Genomic DNA, 21575 nt, shown 5'->3' on the forward strand with positions numbered 1-21575 from the left:
GTGTCTCCAGAGCCCGCTCCAGTGTCTCCAGAGCCCGCTCCAGTGTCTCCAGAGCCCGCTCCAGTGTCTCCAGAGCCCGCTCCAGTGTCTCCAGAGCCCGCTCCAGTGTCTCCAGAGCCCGCTCCAGTATCTCCAGAGCCAGCTCCAGTATCTCCAGAGCCAGCTCCAGTCCCCACAGAGCCAGCTCCAGTGCCTGTGGGGATTTTAATTGTTTTTGAGGGGATGAAATGGCCCTCAACCCCAGTCTCCTCCGAGCCAAGTTCTCCAGTCTCCTCCGAGCCAAGTTCTCCAGTCTCCGCCGAGCAAGCAGCGCCAGTCTCCGCCGAGCAAAGTTCTCCAGTCTCCGCCGCCGAGCAAAGTTCTCCAGTCTCCGCCGCCGAGCAAAGTTCTCCAGTCTCCGCCGCCGAGCAAAGTTCTCCAGTCTCCGCCGCCGAGCAAAGTTCTCCAGTCTCCGCCGCCGAGCAAAGTTCTCCAGTCTCCGCCGCCGAGCAAAGTTCTCCAGTCTCCGCCGCCGAGCAAAGTTCTCCAGTCTCCGCCGCCGAGCAAAGTTCTCCAGTCTCCGCCGCCGAGCAAAGTTCTCCAGTCTCCGCCGCCGAGCAAAGTTCTCCAGTCTCCGCCGCCGAGCAAAGTTCTCCAGTCTCCGCCGCCGAGCAAAGTTCTCCAGTCTCCGCCGCCGAGCAAAGTTCTCCAGTCTCCGCCGCCGAGCAAAGTTCTCCAGTCTCCGCCGCCGAGCAAAGTTCTCCAGTCTCCGCCGCCGAGCAAAGTTCTCCAGTCTCCGCCGCCGAGCAAAGTTCTCCAGTCTCCGCCGCCGAGCAAAGTTCTCCAGTCTCCGCCGCCGAGCAAAGTTCTCCAGTCTCCGCCGCCGAGCAAAGTTCTCCAGTCTCCGCCGCCGAGCAAAGTTCTCCAGTCTCCGCCGCCGAGCAAAGTTCTCCAGTCTCCGCCGCCGAGCAAAGTTCTCCAGTCTCCGCCGCCGAGCAAAGTTCTCCAGTCTCCGCCGCCGAGCAAAGTTCTCCAGCCGCCGCCGCCTACGAGCCCTCAGCTCCAGCCGCCGCCGCCTACGAGCCCTCAGCTCCAGCCGCCGCCGCCTACGAGCCCTCAGCTCCAGCCGCCGCCGCCTACGAGCCCTCAGCTCCAGCCGCCGCCGCCTACGAGCCCTCAGCTCCAGCCGCCGCCGCCTACGAGCCCTCAGCTCCAGCCGCCGCCGCCGAGCCAGCCGCTCCAGCCGCCGCCGCCGAGCCAGCCGCTCCAGCCGCCGCCGCCGAGCCAGCCGCTCCAGCCGCCGCCGCCGAGCCAGCCGCTCCAGCCGCCGCCGCCGAGCCAGCCGCTCCAGCCGCCGCCGCCGAGCCAGCCGCTCCAGCCGCCGCCGCCGAGCCAGCCGCTCCAGCCGCCGCCGCCGCCGAACCAACTGCTCCTATGAACTGTGTTTTTGAAACCTCCAGCCCAAAGACTGTTTCCCCTCCCTGCCTCCCTCTCCCGCCTCCGTCCATATGTCTCAGCACTGAACCTTCACCTCAAGCCCCCTCGCCCAGATCTCCACCTCGGACCTCTGGGCGATTACCTACACCCCGGCTCCAACCTCCCTCTGCTCCACCGTTACCCATCAGTCCACCAGCGTCACCAGTATCCATCCTGCCTCCACTCACACCTTGTTCACTCGTCGGCCTGCCCTCCCCTCTGGACTACACTCCTCCGGCTCCGCTCCGTCACTCCGTCCCTCAGTTCCAGTTGGCCTCCTCACTCCCCCCGGTGTTCTTTTTGTTGGCTGTCCTACTGCTTCTACTGCGGCCTTCTGGAGTCCCGGCTGCGCTTCGGTCGGCAGAGCCTTCGGTTCCGCCATCACCCGCCAGTCCTTCAGCGCCGCCTGGGCTCAACGCCTCGAAGGCTTCGGCTCCTGACCCGCCATGGCTGCCCGCTGCACCTGACCCGCCATGGCTGCCCGCTGCACCTGACCCGCCATGTATGCCCGCTGCATGTCTGCCCGCTGCACCTGACCCGCCATGGCTGCCCGCTGCACCTGACCCGCCATGGCTGCCTTCGGCTCCTGACCCGCCATGGCTGCCTTCAACCCCTGACCCGCCATGGCTGCCTTTGGCTCCTGACCCGCCATGGCTTTTGAGCCCGCCCTGGAGACCTCCACTCCAGTCTACTCATCCCCCTGCTCCGGTTTGAGGTCTCCAGGGCGCCCGCCCCCCTCCCGGTTGTTACATCTACGGCGCGAGGACGCGCCTACCGGGAGGGGGAGGTACTGTTACAGATCCCTTGTTTCCCTGGACTCCATTTCCCATCATCCTCCTGTTCTCCACACCTGCACTCACTTCCCTCGTCTGCTCCTCATCAGCACTCATCACCTGCACCTGGACTCTATTGTTAGCACTCCCTTTATATGGCACTCACTCCCTTCACTCCTTGTCCGTTCTCTGTTTTGTTAAGATGTATGTTTGGTGTTCCCTGCTTTCTGTTGAATAAACATATCATTCGTATTGTGGAAATCCGTATCAGCCTCATCTCTACCAGCATCCGTAACAGTTCTCTTTTACACTGCAAAAAAAGAATAGAAAAAAAGAGCAACGTTAGATATGGTAACATTGCCATTGTCACACAGCCTGTTTTATTAAGATAGAAGCTATGATTATTCATAGCCCCATGATTAGTCCTCCGTGTGCCATAGGTTACCGACCCCTGACCTACAGTATAGGATGCATTAACCAGCATCAGTTCAACCTTTTGAGTGGTACAGTCCCACATATGGGATTTAGAACGTTCAGTGACGTCACATAATTGCCAGATTCAAAATGTGCTTTTGTTCTTTGGCTGTCCGACAGAGGCGCTCAGCTCTTGTCATATATCACAACTATGCAGTGTTTTCAGCCACATAATTCTTTTGTTTTTTGAGGTTACAGACATTTAAATATGCACAAGCACCAGTAAAACAATACATTTAGAGTTTATAAAATACACACTGATGTCAGACATCAGTGGAAGCAGCAAAAACAATCCATCCAAAAATAGTTTGTCAATGTTTATTCATATAAGATACGCATAGTGGGCCTAAGTATCTATAAAGTTTACTCTATTATTCTTCCAGTTCATCAGCCACTTACTTGCATATATTTCGTGAGAAACTGATGAATTCACCTGCTGTAAATCCGTCTGACAGGATTCTGTCAATCAATAAAAAACAAAAAGTATGTTAAGTACAGATACAATGAATATGAATAGCCTATATTGTGCATATATTTAGCAAAGTGCTCTTCTCTAAGTTCATTTTTGTAGCTGACTAATGAGTTTTTGGACATTGAACAGCTTTCTGAGGTAATTGACACTGATTGATAGACACATGTGACATGATACTGATTTCAGTAAGTTGTACTGTATCTTTCAACATATCTTCAGATGTTCATTCATGTTTATTTCATGTTGTAGCCTAACTAGTATAGCGGAAGAGATGACCGGTTCACCTGCTCTCTGCTTTGAACAGAATCGCTACAGCAGTCGGTCACACCACAGCGCGCCAAGAACAGAAAGTACTAGTAGCCCATTTTCGAGCCCAATCATATTCCAGGGGGGCCGGTGCCACCCCTCTAGACACGCCCCTTTCTGTGAGTGGATGCAGTTTAACCAGAGATTGTATATTATAGGGAGATGAGAGGGTCTGTATCTCTTACCATTGGAGAAAGTGTAACGGCTAACTTAATCACCTTGTGTAAGCATGGCAGTGACATCAGTGCCCGCTGTTCAAAACTCCTTCCCTGCGTACCGCCAGAGCCGGAGCATTAGCCGTTATGCTTTTTTGGCTAAAGTTGCAGGCTTTCCAGTGGCTTTGACACAACATCTGTTGTTCTATCTGTTTAACAATAATGTGGCACATTTGCTGTTGGTAATACCGTAAATGAGTCCTACCCAGCCAGCACAGCTATGTGGGCCCCAGATGGGTGTCACCTGGGTTTTTCTAACTGGGGCACATGGGTTAGCCCAGATGAAACGAACCCTGCTCAGTGTGCACACTACAGGCTGTTAAATGTAACACAGAAACATGCTGGAGTTAATGAGATAATTAGGTGATAACGAGCAGAATCACTGAAGGACAGAGGAACAACAAGAATTATGACACAGCCTTCGATGAAATCAACTGAAGATAAAAGACATTACTGGGGGCAGTCGTGGGCTAATGGATAGAGAGTCGGACTCAAAGGTCATGGGTTCGAGTCTCAGGTCCGGCAGGGACTGTCGGTGAGGGGAGTGAATATCCAGCGCTCTCACCACCCTCAATACCACGATTGAGGTGAGACCTCGAGCAAGGCACCGTACCCCCAACTGCTCCCCGGGCACTGCAGCATTGGCTGCCCGGTGTGTGTGTGTGTGTGTGTGTGTGTGTGTGAAAAGATCCAGCCCAAAGTTAATCACATTTTTTTTTTTTTCATATAAATCTCAGTCATTAGATCAGTGAATAAAGCCACAACTGTATTCTTATAATCAAACAGCAACAGCTAAACACATTTTCTTTTGCCTTTCTTGCCATAACAAACAGCTAAAGCAGACAGAGAAAAACCAACACTAAAAAAGTCAAGTCAAACTGCTTAACTGAAGCAAGCACTGGCCTGGATCACAGTGACATCAAACCAAACTGGGTTAAATGCAAATTGATCAGTAACTTTATAGAGCATATAAGGATATTGTACATTGTACTGTGGATTGTGCTTGTTCCACAAATAATTTCACTGCCAAGCAGCTATTAAAAGAAAAAAATGTTATGTCATTGTGCAGCATCAGAGTGGGCGGTAGTTAGGTTGGTCAGTCTGATCCAGACACTGTATAAATGAAAGGACAGTAAGGAGAGCAGAACAAACTCCTAACAGGAGGAGCTTCACTCATGGCCTATGAGACAGAGAATCATGAGACTCAATACTGCTTTCCTAACATCAACTCATCATGTATCAAGGGAAAACGCTCCAGACATGAATACAATATCATGTATGTGTTTTTTTTATTGCTGTCAGCATGGACTGTGTTTGTGAACCTGCTGGTGATCATCTCCATCTCTCACTTCAAGAAGCTTCACACTCCAACAAACCTGATTATTCTCTCTCTGGCTGTGGTTGACCTGCTTATTGGACTTATTGTGATGCCTGTGGATGCCATAAAGCTGATTGAGACATGCTGGTACTTTGGAGACACTTTTTGTGGACTGTTTATGGCAATATTGGGGGTGGTTCTCTCAGCATCTCTCAGTAATTTAGTTTTAGTTGCAATTGATCGTTATGTGGCTGTGTGTCACCCTTTACAGTACCCACAGAAAATAACCACAACTAAAACCATAATGACAATCTGTCTTTGTTGGATTTGCTCTTCAGGTTATACCACTGCCCTGTCAAGCAGCAACGGACGTTTTGACACATCACACAAAACAGATGCATGTTATGGAGAGTGTTATTTCATGATGAGTTTTACATGGACAGTAACTGATCTGTTCATGTCCTTGTTGCTTCCTTGTATCCTTATCATAACTTTATATTTGAGGATATTTTATGTTGTACATCAGCAAGTGACAATTATAAACTCTCTGATGAAGGGTGGTAAAAGTGTAATGGAAGGTTCAGTGAGGAGGAAATCTGAGGGCAAAGCTGCTCTGACATTAGGAATCATTGTGGCAATTCATATTCTCTGTTGGTTACCTCTCTATATTTTTTATCTAACAAGAAATGCAGTAATGTCTTCTGTAATTATGAATTTTCTAACATGGGTCTACTATATTAACTCAGGCCTGAATCCTCTTATCTATGCTTTATTTTACCCTTGGTTTAGGAGGTCATTTAAACACATCCTATCACTTAAGATATTTCAGTCAGCATCATCTTTGGTGGATGTTTTTGCAAATGATCATTCATGAGTGCTGCATTTCACAATGTGTTTGTGTTTCAGCTTTCAAAATGGTAAAGCTCACTTTCAAGCTGCACCTTCTGATAATATTACATGTTCCATTTTATGTTGGTAAGAACTGTAAATTTAAATTTAATTGTGGTTCATTTTTAACAATGTATACGGACACCTTGTGGTCTCTCTTTCAACAGCTGTGCTGATGTAGATGTGCTTGGTACAGAGAGAAAAAAAAAAAAAAAACATTACATGAAAGAATGGTAACAAATGAGCTGCATTTTTTTCATAAGATGTACTCTAATGTGCCATTTTATATTTCAGCCACAAGAAAAAAAGATTCAAAAAATGATCAAAACAGCACTCCAATGCAACTTCTGATGAAAGGACAGATTAATTGTTTGTTAATAAACCTAAACCAAGGCCCTCCAGAAAAGTAATATTAAATAATAAAAATAATACATGCTTTTTTTCCCAATAAAACAGTTATTTGAATCAAAGATTCATTAATGAATTATTATTATTATGTGTCAAATAAGTTGATTCACTTCACCATACAGTTGTAAATGATTTGTTCACAGGGATGTTGATCCAGGAACATGTCCAATCTTGCTAAATCAGTTGTCAGCTGAAACATTTACTTTTTTGTTTGATTCGTTTGTTCTATTGGAATGTGTTTCTCTGTATTGTTGTATACAATTATTTTTTGGCATAAATTAGAAATGTATTTGTGTAGGTTTAATAATAAGTTTAATGAAACATCTGAATATTGCATACAACATTTTACAAATAAATTGTTTTTTTATTCAAGTTTTGAATTGTTAACATTAATTAATGATTCAACTAATAAATAAGATTAAAACAAATCTTGCCATTCACTTTTACTCTGAAGAAAAAAACAAAAAAACTGCTATACATACTGTACTGGAAAGTTAATTATTGTATTGTAGGTGGTATGCAATACAATGTTATATAGTATTTCTAAACTCTGAATACAACTACTGAATAATCAGTTTAATTCAAATTATCCTCACTGTCCTCAATCTGTAGATAGAAATTAATGATGACAAAAACTGAAGTAAATATTACTTTGGCATTTCCATTAATTTTTTATGCACATATTTGAACAATAACACATTTAGATAAATGTGACGTTTATTCCAATAATATTTGCTTTTATTTAAGTTCAAAAAAATATTTTTTTTTTACAGTTCATAAGAACTTTCAGTTCACCTTTCATGATTTGTGCTGCTACATTATCAAAGTAACAATCTGATTAAAAATAACAACAACAACAACAACAATAATAATAATAATAATAATATAGAAGTTATGGATGATATGATTTCTGTATTGTGGCATATTTCTGCTTGAAACAACGTTTTGAATGTAAAAAAAATCGGGCGGGACTTGACATAAATATAAATTTATGAATTCAAGGCAGGGGATGGTAATCAAGGTAGCTTGGGACCTGAAAAGCCGAAAATGCATAAGGGGACAGGGGCGTGGACAGACCTACAATCTTTACAATGGCATGTATTGTGCAATTTAATGTAATTTTCATGGAAACAAATGTAATTTCCACAACTTAGGGCCAACTCAAAACTGTTTTATTTTTTAATGCATTTATGATTAACAAATTGCATCACTGGAAATTTATTGTATGGATTTATGTTTTCATGCTGATTAATATTTTGGTAGGGCTTTGCCCTGCCTGCCTATATATCAACAAGCCACACTTGCATATAATTAATGTATATTTCCAAATTTACTTATTCAAGAGCAGTGAATTATTCTCTCTTTTACCTTTGTTGTTTGAGTACCATTAAGTACACAAACAACAGAAGGTTTATTAGGCTGCTGTCACTTTAAGATATAATGCACCGATCATATATATAGACACATCCGAATTTCTCCCAACTGTTTATGTGTAACAGAGTTAGGAAGACATAACTGACTGTGTATACGTGACGGGCACTTTGACATTTTTGTGTGTAGAAGCACAAGATGTGAAAGAGAACTTAATTCAGCATTTGCGCTCACTGATAGGCGATTTCTGTGAGCGTGTGTGCACAGAAACTCTTTTTAGACAGCTTGCAAGTATCAAATTGATTGTATAACAGTCAAGACTTAAAAACACATTCGAATGATAGACTTTTGTGACAATGCAGTACTGACCCGATCTGGCCAGTGACAATTCTGTCCTGAGTGTATTTCACCAAATCCTTGGACTCAGTTGAACTTGGGAACATTTTTCCACTCCCAAACACTCAAGTCTGAGTGAAGTCAGAATAAAAGACTTTCGTGACAATGCAGTACTAACCTGTATCGTGCTCACAATTTAGTAAATCAAGGGAATAAAATAGTAAATCGTGTGCACGATTTAATTTTTTTTCTTGTGTGTCATGTGTGGGGCTCTGTAGATATGACCCATGATTGCGGAACTCATTTGGCCAGAAGGGACCTGGTGAGAATACAAAACATCCAGAGTGCAAAAGATTCACAACACACAAACTCTTAAACAGACAGAGGGTGAATTGAATTGTAGTATATGATTGTGAACATTACTGGAAAAAGTATGCTTTAAAAAATATACCAAACTTTGACAAACAATAGTTAGGTAATGTCTAATAAATGTACAAATGTTATTTTCAAAGCAGAAATATAGAAATCGTCTCGGTTACGTATGTAACCCTCGTTCCCTGAAGGAGGGAATGGAGACGTACGTCAGTAGTGACCGACGAATCGGGATATCGCTTAGAGAGCCCTATCAGCTTCGTGTAAACTAAAACAAGCCAATTTAATTGGCGTGCGATATTTGCATAATGCGCACCGCCCCCGACAGGTGTATATAAATAGGAAGCAGATGCAATCGCATTCTGTTTTTCGCTGAGGAGACAACTGGTGTCCGCGCTACAGCGAGGGTACAGAAACTGTGGCGACGGGACGTACGTCTCCGTTCCCTCCTTCAGGGAACGAGGGTTACATACGTAACCGAGACGTTCCCTTTCAGTCGGTCACGTTCGACGTACGTCAGTAGTGACCGACTACTTACACCGAGAGAGTCTACTGCTGTCTAACCAATACCCACTAAGTAAACTAGACACACTGGGGAAGCGAACCCGTAAGGGACGCTGCAGAGACTGCTACCTACCCAATGGGGGAGGAGTTTACGTGGGAAATACACATATGGACTGGCCCGGGGGGCAGTACGCATATGGAGTCCCTGGGATGGCTCCACCTGGTAGGGGGAGACTCATCTGACAGGTGACAGCAGAGCTGGCTCTGCTAAGGGAAAGACACGGACTCGGCCCGTAGGGAGTTTTAAACTGTGGAAAATTACACATATGGGACCGCTCACGTAGAGGGGTCACGACATATGGGCCCCAGCCAACAGACAGCGTCAGCGACGGATGTAGGCCTGGCATCAGACACTCCGCAATGTCCGAGCCGAAGGGGGAGGCGGAGGAACTCAACAGGGTTCGCCAGGCGGGGAACACGACTGGAGTGAAAGTATGCACGTATCCGGCCAGTGGCGGGAATGGCATTGCAAGCCGACACTTAGAGTGGGTACAACACGTCTACCGACTAGTGGATGCGAGTACACGTGAGGATACCGGCTCTACACGTAGGCTATAAAACCTAGCGAACGTGTCTGGTGTCGCCCAGCCCGCAGCTCTACAGATATCGGTCAGCGAGGCACCATGAGCCAGCGCCCAGGAAGAGGCCACCCCTCTGGTGGAGTGGGCTCTCAACCCGAGCGGGCAAGGCACGCCCTGGGATTCGTACACCAAGGTGATGGCATCCACTATCCAGTGGGCCATCCTCTGCTTGGAGACAGCCTTTCCCTTCTGCTGACCTCCGTAACAGATAAAGAGCTGATCTGAGGTCCTGAAGCTTCGCGTTCCATCCACGTAAACGCAGAGCGCGGACGGGACAGAGCAAAGCTAGGGCTGGGTCTGCCTCCTCCGAGGGCAGCGCTTGCAGGTTCACTACCTGATCTCTGAAGGGAGTGGTAGGAACCTTGGGCACGTATCCAGGCCGGGGTCTCAGGATGACGTGAGAAACACCGGGCCCGAATTCTAGGCACGTTTCGTCGACCGAAAATGCATGCAGATCCCCTACCCTCTTCAGGGAAGCCAATGCAACCAGAAGAACCGTCTTAAGAGACATTAGTTTCAGGTCGACTGATTGCAAAGGTTCAAAGGAATGACCCCGGAGAGCTGTGAGAACCAGGGTCAGATCCCAAGAGGGTACGGAGGAAGGGCGAGGAGGATTCAGTCTCCTGGCCCCCCTCAGGAACCTGACGATCAGATCGTGTTTCCCCAGGGACTTACCCTCAACTGCGTGGCGATGTGCGGCGATAGCGGCAACATACACCTTGAGGGTGGAGGCCTTCGCTCCAATCCCTCTTGCAGGAAGGAAAGCACGGATCTGACCGAACATGATCGGGGGTCCTCTCGGCGAGAGGCGCACCATTCGACGAACAGGTTGCACTTCAACGCGTAGAGACTCCTAGTGGAAGGAGCTCTAGCGGAAGTGATGGTGTCTACTACCGCTTGCGGGAGATCACTCAGAACCTCCGCATCCCGTCCAGGGACCACACATGGAGGTTCCATAGATCGGGACGCGGGTGCCACAGGGTGCCCCGTCTCTGAGTCAGGAGGTCCTTCCTCAGAGGAATCGGCCAGGGAGGGGCTGTCGCGAGGAGAATGAGGTCTGAGAACCAGGTCTGAGTGGGCCAGTACAGAGCCACTAACAGAACCTGCTCCCCGTCCTCCCTGACCTTGCACAGGAGTTGTGCGAGAAGGCTCACTGGGGGAAACGCATATTTGCGCAGACCCGGGGGCCAGCTGTGTGCCAGGGCATCTGTGCCGAGCGTGCCGCCGGTCAGGGAATAAAACCACTGGCAGAGGGCAGTTTCTGGGGAGGCAAACAGGTCTACTTGGGCCTCGCCAAAATGCTGCCAAATCAGCTGGACCGCCTGGGGGTGGAGCCGCCACTTGCCCGCAAGTGGAGGCTGCCGTGACAGCTCGTAGGCTGCACGGTAGAGCACACCTGGGACATGAGTGGCCGAAGGGACCTCAGATACTTCTGACTACACAACAAGAGATGGCGGGCGAGTTGCGACATGCGACGGAAGCGTAGACCACCTTGACGGTTGATGTACGCAACGGCCGCAGTGCTGTGTGAGCGGACTAGAACGTGCTTGCCTGACAACAGCTTCTTGAAGCGGGCCAGCGCAAGACGAACCGCTAGCAACTCGAGGCAATTGATATGCCAATGCAGCTGAGGCCCCGTCCAAAGACCTGCCACTGCATGCCCGTTGTACGTGGCCCCCCATCCCGTGGCAGAGGCATCTGTGGAGACCACAGCGTGCCTGGACACTCGTTCGAGGGGTACTCCGGCCCGTAGGAACGAAGGGTCCGACCACCGGACAAGGGTGCGACGGCAGCTCGGTGCCACGGGGACACGGGCTGGGCACCACGTCCGCGACCGGCACCCTGCTGTTTGGCTGGTGTAGGCTGCTGCTTTGCCGACTGAACAGGGGCGGAGGAAGACGCAGGCGGGCGCCCTCGGCTTCTGTGCGGCTGTTGGGCACAGCTCTCCACCGCGTCGCCGAAAAGGCCGACCGGAGACACGGGGGAATCGAGGAACTGATGTTTGTCGGTCTCCCTCATGTCTTCCAAGGTCAGCCAGAGGTGGCGTTGCTGGACTACCAGAGTAGACATCGCCTGGCCAACAGAACGCGCTGTCACCTTTGTTGCCCGGAGGGCAAGGTCAGTGGCAGCGCGCAGCTCCCCAAGCAGCTGTTGGTCAGGACCTTCCTGGGGCATCTGCGACAGCGCTTTTGCCTGATAGACCTGCAAAAGGGCCATCGCGTGCAGGGCAGAGGCAGCCTGCCCACAGGCATTGTAAGCTTTCTCAGTCAGACCGGCTGAGAATTCACAGGCCTGGGACGGGAGACGCGGCTCACCGCGCCAGCCAGTGGCCGTTGGACACAACTGCATCGCAACAGACCGCTCGACTGGCGGGATCCTCGTGTATCCCCTGGCTTCCCCGCCGTCCAGGGAGGTGAAGGCGGACGAGGGACCAGGCCCTGTACGAGCCCCATACAGGGTGGAGGGTTCCACTCAAGCCCGACGCACAAGACGGCCCGGGAGAGCACAGCCGTGAGCTCGGGATCCGACTCGGGCAACGCTACCGTCCCGGGCGGCAGCGCGTCCGAATCTTCCTCCCCCGAGGACTCAGGCTCACCTTCCGATGCAGCGATCGACATCCGATCCGCCGCCGGCACACCAAAGGTAACGGCTGGACAGTCCGTAGAGGGCCCAGCGGAAACCAACGGTGGCACGATGGGTTGCAGTGCTGATGAGGCGGCAGGGGCCCGAGGAGCGTTTCCGCTCGGCGGGGGAGCCCTAACCGTAATCCTCAGGTCACCCTTCCTATACACCGCCGAACCGTCATTCTGGCCTGGGCCGGAAAAAACGGTCGAACGGGGCATAGGGGAAGGGACCCCCGCTTCCTGACACTTCAGGAAGGAGAGTCTCGACCTCAGCACCGCGATAGTCATGTTCCCGCAATGGGAACATGAACCATCCACAAAAGCTGCTTCAACGTGCAGAATGCCCAAACACGAGATGCAACGATTGTGCCCATCAGCAGGGACCAGGGAACGACCGCACCCATTAACGCACATACGAAATGACATACTGTCAGGGTTCGTCTGTAAAGCTCTTTTAGAAGGGGAAACAGTCAACTCGCTCGTGCCGAAGCACACAGGGAGTGACGCGATGTGCCAGGTACACCACTCCCTGGACACACCGAGGAACCGGCCCAAATCGCAACACACACACTTTCACTCTAGGCGTGTGCTGTGAAAACAGCAGTTGAGAGCTATAGCTCGGATCCTCGGGAGCTCGCGACCTTGCTGTAGCACCGTTACACCGGCACACACGGCTTGCTGTGAATCCTCTTCGAGGCAGTTTAGTTCACACAAAACAGTCTTCTTAAACAGGACACCACTGAATGGCTCCGAAGCGAAAGACAGAGTGCGATTGCATCTGCTTCCTATTTATATACACCTGTCGGGGGCGGTGCGCATTATGCAAATATCGCACGCCAATTCCATTGGCTTGTTTTAGTTTACACAAAGCTGATAGGGCTCTCTAAGCGATATCCCGATTCGTCGGTCACTACTGACGTACGTCGAACGTGACCGACTGAAAGGGAACTTGCACAGCTGGTGGATGCATGGAACACTTCAGCCATCTACTGGCAATTATTGTCATAACATGATTTTGATCTGCCATGAAGTTTTACTTTTTTTTTTTTTTTACCAGCAGCAATCTTGGGTAAAGTTTTGAAGTTCTGCCCAGGCAGCAAGCATGTGCGTCAAACAAATGGAGTGCATAAAAGAAATAGCCTGACGTGGTCATACTCAATTCTAGTTCGAATATGAGTCTGATACTGCTCCATTGGGCTTTGATTATGGGGGCGTATTTCAACCGATCCAGGAAAGACCTCATTTGGATAGACCTACAACCAATCAGAGCTACAGAGTAAGTGATGTATGCTAAGCGACGCATAGTTGTCAACAGAACTCAATTGCACACATGCTGGAACTAGTAGAAGATGAGCGTAAACAATCTTTGCCGGTGTTGTAAAAAGAATAAGTATACACGGAGTACTTGCCAATTAATGCGCTGTCGATATCTTCTATAACGGACACGATGGCGGAATCTACACATCTCAGTACTTCAACAACAACCATTATTGTTGTAAACTAATTCAACCCAAGCGCTCTTTGATGACGTGGCTGATTACGTTTCTGGTGATAATCTGTCAATCATCGCCCTGACAAATGTGATTGGTCCGAACAGTTTCTGTTCGGGCATAATTACTCCTCTACGGATCGAGTCCAGACAGAACTCGCCGACCTCAAAATGTTGTGGGCGGGGCTAAGTTCGGCTAGCATCCAGGCTATAGACCCTTTTACAGCCCACGTGATCAAACAGTTGCGCGCGCATTTTGGCAACGGAAGTGGTGTTGTTGCCTATTGGTTTTAACGTGTTAGCAACTCTGAAAGTTTTTCAGGGCTCTCAAGTGTAATGCACTGAGCATGACAGTCACTCATTTCGGTCTTTTGTCACGCACTCCCGCCACACATTGTATTCCTTACGCAGAAAAACTATTTTTCATATATAAATAATTTAATATGCCGCCGCGCCGGGCAGGAATCAAGCGCGTCTCCCCTGGAGTAGCCTGCCACTTATCAGCCAATCAAAAAAAGAAAGAGGCTACACAGTAGCCAATCAGAAAATAGCACTTTTGTATCTGGGTAAGATTTAATGCAACAACCAATGGAAAAAAAAGCATATCCTGGAATTGTTCACCATCATCCTCGTTCACCCACAGAGGAAAACACTGGAGCTCTGAGCATCACTTTGAGCACAGAGTAAGTCATGATCTCATATTTTAATGTTACAACAAATTCACAGTTTGTTTGACACAAACAATGACAACTTGACTGCTGTTAGAGAATGTTTCCCAGATAATCAGCATCAGTTTTTCATGAGCGTCTGAACAGTCAACAGTTTTACAGCCTGTTCACTAAAAACCTGCTCAGTAGTAGTTATATTTTCGTTATCACAGGATGACTGACATTTTGTCACATTAAACATCTTTCTCTCCAAATAGGCTTAATAATTTTATTAGCACTAAATAAATTATAGTGTATTACATTGTCGATGTTATTGGTCACTTTAAAAATCATGTCATCTTGTTGGATATTTGTCATTCTTGCCTGTCTGTAAAACTTGAGAGCCCTGGTTTATGTATATATATCTGGCCACTGTATTTGGCCATCTGCTAACGTCTTCTATCCACTCGACTACACGGATCTGATAGCCGGATACCATTTGATAAAGTCAACTTTTTAAAATAACTTTATCTGTCTGTGTTGCTTAATCCGCTCGCGAAGCTGTAGATATAAATATCACTTTCGGAGTTGCTAACACGTTAGAACCTATGGGGAACAATACCACTTCCGTTGCCAAAATGCGTGCGCATACGTTGCTACGTCATCATTGTGTACAAACAGTAAAAGGGTCTATAAAAGAAATGAAGTGCAATAATTCTGACTAAAATATAATTTAGCTATTTTTTTGTGTAATTATATGTAATTCATAGCGGTGAAAGCGCGTGTTACTGCAGTACATTCTACCTCTTACCAATTAGCACATTGTGCTTTTGTTTTTATTATAATTTTACATTTTAGTGGGCGGTAGTTGGGTTGGTCAGTCTTATTCAGAAACTATATAAATGAAAGGACAGTAAGTGGAGCAGAACAAACTCCTAACAGGAGGAGACTCACTCATGGCCTATGAGACAGAGGATCATGAGACTCAGTACTGCTTTCCTGCCATCAACTCATCATGTATCAAGGGAAAACGCTCCAGACATGAATACAATATCATGTATGTGTTTTTTTCATTGCTGTCAGCATGGACTGTGTTTCTAAACCTGCTGGTGATCATCTCCATCTCTCACTTCAAGAAGCTTCACACTCCAACAAACCTGCTCATTCTCTCTCTGGCTTTGGTTGACCTTCTTGTTGGACTTGTTGTCATGCCAATAGAGGCCACCAGGCTGATTGAGATGTGTTGGTACTTTGGAGACACTTTCTGTGGACTGTTTATGATAATCATTGGAGTGCTCGGCTCAACATCTCTCAGTAATTTAGTTTTAATTGCTGTTGATCGTTATGTGGCTGTGTGTCACCCTTTACTGTACCCACAGAAAATAACTATGACTAAAACTGCAATAAGCATCTGTCTGTACTGGTTTTGCTCCTCAGCTTATAACACTGCCTTTGCAATTAATAATAGATATTTTGACAGTTCACTCAGAACAGACATGTGCTATGGAGAGTGTTCTGTTACGATGGGTTTTGCCTGGATAGTCACTGATCTGTTCTTGTCTTTTATTCTTCCTTGTACCCTGATCATAACTTTATATTTGAGGATTTTTTATGTAGTACATCAGCAAGTGAAAGCTATAAACTCTCTGATGAAGGGTGGTAAATGTGTAATGGAAGTTTCAGTGAGGAGAAAATCTGAGCGCAAAGCTGCTCTGACATTAGGAATCATTGTGACAGTTTATATGCTGTGCTGGATTCCGTACTATATATGTTTTGTATCAGTAACCTCTTCCACAGCCATATATTCTTTGACATGGGTTGTGTATGTTAGCTCAGGTCTGAATCCTCTGGTCTATGCTTTATTTTATCCCTGGTTTAAAAAGACTGTTAAACACATCCTAACTCTGAAAATATTTCAGCCTGCATCCTCTCTGGTCAATATCTTTACAGAACATCAATTGTAATAAAATAAGTAAAACTGTCACTCTGACAGCAATTTCACATAAACTCCATTATTGTTATTAAGCCATAATGATAGATAAACAGTTTATCTTTGTAATTTATTTGTATCTATATGCTGTATAATTCTCACACTGATGCAATGCAGGTTTTGTCCAAATTTAACAATTAAGCAAATTTATTTTTACACAGTAAAAAAAACTGACAATGTTCAGTTGTTTCATTAGGTTATTGAGTAAATTAAGCAAGAATCACAAATCTTAAATCTACTGAAATAGATGATAAAGGTAGATATTATGTTATGTAACATATTATGGTGGTTCATCACAAAGTGAATGATAAAATTGGCTTATAACACTCAGAATGTTAAAACATCTGAAGCAGAGTAACTTTAAATTCACCCAGGTCAGAGCTACACACAAAAGAATTAACAGTGGAGTTTAACAATGAAAATGTGAATTAATGTAACTTTTCAAGCAAGTTGATGTAATGTTTACAGTATGTTGTTTCATAAAAAGTAATGTGAATAAATTAATGCCATTCTGGAACTACTAAACATCACCTAAGGAGAATGATGTAATCTAGTTTCGCGTCATTTCGAATTAGTTCTGAAATTTAGCTTAGTCAGAGCTTTGTAGTTTCATCAGTAAATCACCAAGACAGTTCAAACTTTTTCATGATATTTAATTCATACAAAGACTGGTTCTTGTTAAGCTGTTACCAAAAAAAAAAAAAAAAAGACAAACCCCTCTAGTGCACATTTCCTCAAAAACAAGCCATAATGTAATTTAAAAGTCATTTAAGTTTTTCAGGTATCTAGCCTAGTAAGTAAAAAATACTATAGTTTTACTGTCACTTAGAGGCACAATATTAAGATTTTTGGATTAAAATATCCAAAAACCACTAAAACAATGTTATATATTTTGTTGACTTGAATACTTACATTATCCCAAATGTTTCCAACAATGTTTAAATCCAGAATGATCAGCTATTTGAACCAGTGTAACAGCCCATGTCATTTCATCGCCTGTCAATGACGTCGAATCCGCACTACCCTTGATTTCCGCTTTTACTTCAGTAGAAACCATTGAAACACCAAAGGCACTTTAATATATTATGCATTTTATAAGACAGGTGAGCAGCTGTTTGGATACTGTTATTGACAGAAAACTAATCATTGTTATATAGCTCAGTCTAATTGTTTGAATCTCCTGTTTTCTTGATTTACCACATGTTTGTACCATGCCTCAGGGACAACACTATTTTGTCAAGTGGCTAACATAGCACAATCAGAAAGATCTTTATTTGAAGTAAAAGTAATACAGCATTTTCTCTCCCATTCAGTATATTTCAAAATTAACTGCATTCCTTTTACAAGTCATCCAGCTTTTATTAATATGATATTCTAATATGACTTGACATTTGATAATCAACAGTGCTTTGATCTGCCTGCATTGACACTATTCTTTAAAGGGATAGTTCACCCAAAAATTAAAATTTGATGTTTATCTGCTTACCCCCAGCGCATCCAAGATGTACAGTAGGTGACGTTTTTTCTTCAGTAGAACACAAAAGATGATTTTTAACAGCAACCGTTGCCATCTGTCAGTAAAATAATGCGAGTGGATAGCAACTCGATCATTAAGAGTCGAAAAACCTTGCATAGACAAACCCAAATTAAACTCTGCTCTGACAACGGCAGTGATGTCTAGCACTCATTGAAGTAACAGTGCGAGACATCACTGCCGTTGTCAGAGCGCGATCAGACCTCACTAAGCGAGTGCTGAACGCAGTTGGACATAGTGGTGTTTTAGAGGTAAAAAATTATATAAATACTGTTCGGTTTCTCGCACAAACCGATCATTTCCTATCTTAGGACATCACTGTGTCATCATGAGCCACAGGGTTTAATTTGGATTTGTCTGTGCAAGGTTTTTCAACTCTTATTGATCGAGTTCCCATTCACTCACATTATTTCACTGACAGCAACGGTTAATACTCACAGGTATTTGGTATAACCCAGCTTGATCAGGGGCAGCCTAAACCTAGATCAGTGTCCTCACCTCCAACACCGGAACCGGACACTAATCAACAAAGTGTCCCAGGTCCCTGCAATGCCAATAGGCCGACCCAGACCTTCCCGCCACCCTAGTGGCAGAAAATGGGTAAAGGAATTGGTGTGGAAAGAGCAGAGGAAGAGGTGCTGGTGTGGGGTCCATACTGGCCGACCCCACCCCCTATCTTTTCCTTGGACCTTGTAAGGAACCCCTGGGCAAAGGTTAACGCGTGTATGCCTTTTCAGCACCTCTGAATGTTCACTTAATTTCACTCGTTTAATCTGACTCCAATTTCAAATGATTCTTATTCTTAGGTTGTGTTTCCAATTAGAAATTAATAATTTGTTATGCATTAATTTAGATATTTGATTATTCTGGGTATCTCATATTTTCAATTATTCTTTTATTATGGACCCATATCACTTAGAAAAGTCACTTCGGCTGTTTTAGTGCTTTTCATGATCACAAACTTGCGAGTTCTGGTCTTAGTCAGAGGGTGCAGAGTTTACTAATGCATTTGAGTCGAACCGCCACATGCTTGTTCATACAAAAACACAGTTTTCTTAGTCACGATACTGCAACTTGCTAAGCCAGTTGATAAAAAAAAAAACAAAAGCTCCCATGATGTGCAACATGCTCATTTCATTGAGCCTTTAGTTTTAATCTATCCTGACGCAGATTTATGCAGAAATATGGACTCCAATAATCTACTGGTCATACTGATTTCAGAAGAATCCAGAGTAAATCAAATATAACATTTTATTTGTCAAGTAAAAATGTCAATTTCATAGTTTTACAATTAGAAGCCAATTCAGAAATAATGAATGCATAACATCAATTGAAATGCATATACACACAGTGGTGGACTAGTGTTCGAAGACACTTGTCCATCACTGCATGGGGGTCTCTGGCTACAGAAAATCCCACATGACTGCTTTGCAATTTACCTTATATACAGACCAGAACAGAAAGGGTTATAAATATTTACTACACCAAAACCTGTTTTGGGGGAAGAGGAGTGGGTTTTCAAAAAAGGCACCACCCAAAAAGAGGACAGAATTTCCCTTAGTTTTCAATCTTCTTCATAATACCAGTGACTGCTGTGAAATTGAGACCATTTTACCAATCGCACTGAGACATTTAAAATGATACCAAACATAAAAAAAGGAAAAACAATAGATACACAAGTTACATTATATGTCTTGAAGAATTTTCAGTGACTTGAGTCAGGGGGAAGGGAAGGTGTGTGTGTGTGTGTGTGTGTGTGTGTGTGTGTGTGTGTGTGTGTGTGTGTGTGTGTGTGTGTGTGTGTGTGTGTGTGTGTGTGTGTGTGGTGGGGGAGGCGTTGTCCTTTTGGGGTTAAGGCAAGGCATTATCCTTTGCTTCTTCTTTGAGATATTTTTTTCCAGATAAGTTTTATTACTTTATTGCAGGATGCTTGATCTCAGTTTTTGTCTGAGCAGGACAATCAAGTCTTACAGTCTGCCCCTGGACCCTTGGGGCAAATTCGATCAGTCCCTGAGGGGCCACTTTTGGACATTTCCTGCTTCCATAAATTGGGTGTTGCTTTCAGAGTGTTCATAGGCCACCACCTAGCAGTCTCAGTTGATGGGTGCAGGAGTCAAGTCATCACCTGAAATAACATTAAGGCAGGTTGAACACTAAGATGAAAGTACAGCAGAATGCATCTCTGTGTCACACAGTCCCTTTAGGTGTGTACTGTGCTGACTGGATGCTGCAGCCGCTGGACATGATGTCTGTGATCCTCTTGGTCAGGTTTGCTTCCACCTGCACTCGGCTGTGGTGGTATTCTCTTTGTAGAATGACTGGTTGTACCAAGTCTGTTGTGTTGGTCAGCATGAGCAGAACATGTCAGGGAAGTCTCATTACACTTTGCAGAAACACCTTTGTCCGCCGCAGGTTTAATTGATCCTGTAGGGAGTCCTCGGTTACCTTCAAGTAGAAGGTCTGGTTTGCCGGGAAGCTCAAATTTCCATGGGTGAGGGATTCATTCCACTGATGATGCTCCATTGCGTGCAGGACACCTGAACAACCTCTGAGTGACCATTCAATACTTGAACACTGATGAACTTGGTGTTATTGTAAGATGAGAAAAGGGGTTGTTGGAAAAACAGAATAACACAAAATAACACATGATGAACATGTCAAAAGTGCGAGTGGTAAAGAAAGTCTCCCTTTCAGAGTCCTATCTTTAGTGAGCAGGTCTCATTTAATCACCAGATTATTCACTATCACTGTTAGATGATAGTGGAATTTAGACTTGGTCTGGATGATTTAAAGGCAAATAGCAAAAAGTCTAAATAGCTAGTATATTTACCAGTGGTATACATAATTAAATATATCACATACTTAAAACATAGAAATACACAATTTCATAATTACAATTATAAAACTGTCTATATAGTTGTTTTAACTGCAAATCCTTAATGCAAAAATAAGGTTTCAATCAAGTCAATTAGAGAATGTAATTTACAGAAACAGAGATTTAAAATCTTCCGTATAGCTAAGAATTGAAAATATCTAAAGATATTTTAAAATGAACAAAGACATTTGCTTTGCTGGAAGGCTCAAAGGTGCTAATAGTGATCAAGGCCTGTAGGCCAAGATGTGTGTACATTGGGGGTCTACAAATGGTCACACCTTTAGTACAATGGGGGAAGTTTTAATCTTCTGATTGGTCAGTTTGAATGTCTCATTTTTGGGTTTTAGTCACATGGTCAAAGAAGGGATAAAAGAAGATTGTAACTATTGCTCTGGCTCTCTTTTTGATTCTTGGCTTTTCTTGGGCACTCTCTGGCCCTCTCTCTCTCTCTCTCTCTCTTTTTATCTTTCAATCTCTCAGGTAACTTTTTTTCATACATGCTGTGTACGATTACACGTTTTTTCCGGCTCCGGCCGGAATGACGGTTCGGCGGCGTATAGGCAGGGTGACCTGAGGATCACCGTCAGGGCTTCTCCGCCGAGCACCGCTCCTCGGGCCCCTGCCGCCTCATCAGTACTGCAAACCGTCGTGCCACCATCGGTTTCCACTGGGCCCTCAACGGACTGTCCAGCCATTACCTTTGGTGTGCCTGCTGCAGATCAGATGTCGATCTCAGCATCGGAAGGTGAGCCCGAATCCTCGGGAGATGAAGACTTGGCTTCGCTGCCGCCCTCCGGGACGGTAGCGCCGCCCGAGCCCGATCCCGAGTTGATGGCTGTGCTCTCCTGGGTGGAACCCCTCCACCCTGTCCCGGGCCCTCTCG

General features: G+C 45.6%; 2 pseudogenes; both read left to right on the forward strand.

Annotated features, from left to right (window-relative positions):
* Positions 1-4871: 4871 nt before the first annotated feature.
* On the forward strand, positions 4872-5887 carry LOC137028317 (trace amine-associated receptor 13c-like; annotated as a pseudogene).
* Positions 5888-15195: 9308 nt separating this feature from the next.
* On the forward strand, positions 15196-16257 carry LOC137029500 (trace amine-associated receptor 13c-like; annotated as a pseudogene).
* Positions 16258-21575: the final 5318 nt, after the last annotated feature.

The sequence above is a fragment of the Chanodichthys erythropterus genome, chromosome 10 (assembly GCF_024489055.1).
Source record: "Chanodichthys erythropterus isolate Z2021 chromosome 10, ASM2448905v1, whole genome shotgun sequence".
NCBI lineage: Eukaryota > Metazoa > Chordata > Actinopteri > Cypriniformes > Xenocyprididae > Chanodichthys > Chanodichthys erythropterus.